Below are 794 nucleotides of genomic sequence, written 5' to 3' on the forward strand. Positions count from 1 at the left end.
ACTCTTGGTAATCCCTATTTTAGTCCAATTACTTCCTCTCTACCCCTACCCCTCTTGCCATCTTCAGTGCCATTTTATCCTGAACTATATAACTTTTGATGTGGAGCACATTTAATTACCAGCTAATTTCACTACTATACCTTTCTATAGTGTCTAGCCCTAATTGGTTTAAGTAATAGTGACTAATGACAGTGTACCATCGACTTGTGAGTTGCTTTAAATAGGTATTTTTTTACTTCTTATACCGACAAATTTTCCTCAAATTGACACACAGGTGATCTTAGTTATAGCTGTTGAAGACAAAAGGCTAAATTGGATAATTGGATGGAAAGCAGAATATATTGTGTAGATCAAGGGCAGTCTAGATATTTTTTTAAATATTTGTAATAATTACTTCATACTTAAATTAATCCTGATTACTTATTTGACTAATCTGTTACATGTTTATTGTATCAGATACTGCTATTAGATTGTCTTGCCTGTAGTTATCTAACAAATGTACTCTGCAAGTATACTCCGGGGGTAAATTGTACAACTTTATTTATCTTCTCAACCTGTCACTCCTATGTTTGAAAATATCAAAGAAAAAACTAAACTTTGAGGTATGAAGAAAAAATTACAAGATACTCATCTAATTTATTCAACATGCAACCAACAGCAAACACACAAATGTTTGTATGACACAGTCCAATCTACTGAAAAAAGATGCCAGCAATACTCAGGCTTAAATTAATTCCCAACAGATATGACAAGTTACCAATAGGCAGTGGCAATGACCTTAAATGTTGTAAGAA

This window comes from Penaeus monodon, chromosome 23 (genome assembly GCF_015228065.2).
Source record: "Penaeus monodon isolate SGIC_2016 chromosome 23, NSTDA_Pmon_1, whole genome shotgun sequence".
Taxonomy (NCBI): domain Eukaryota; kingdom Metazoa; phylum Arthropoda; class Malacostraca; order Decapoda; family Penaeidae; genus Penaeus; species Penaeus monodon.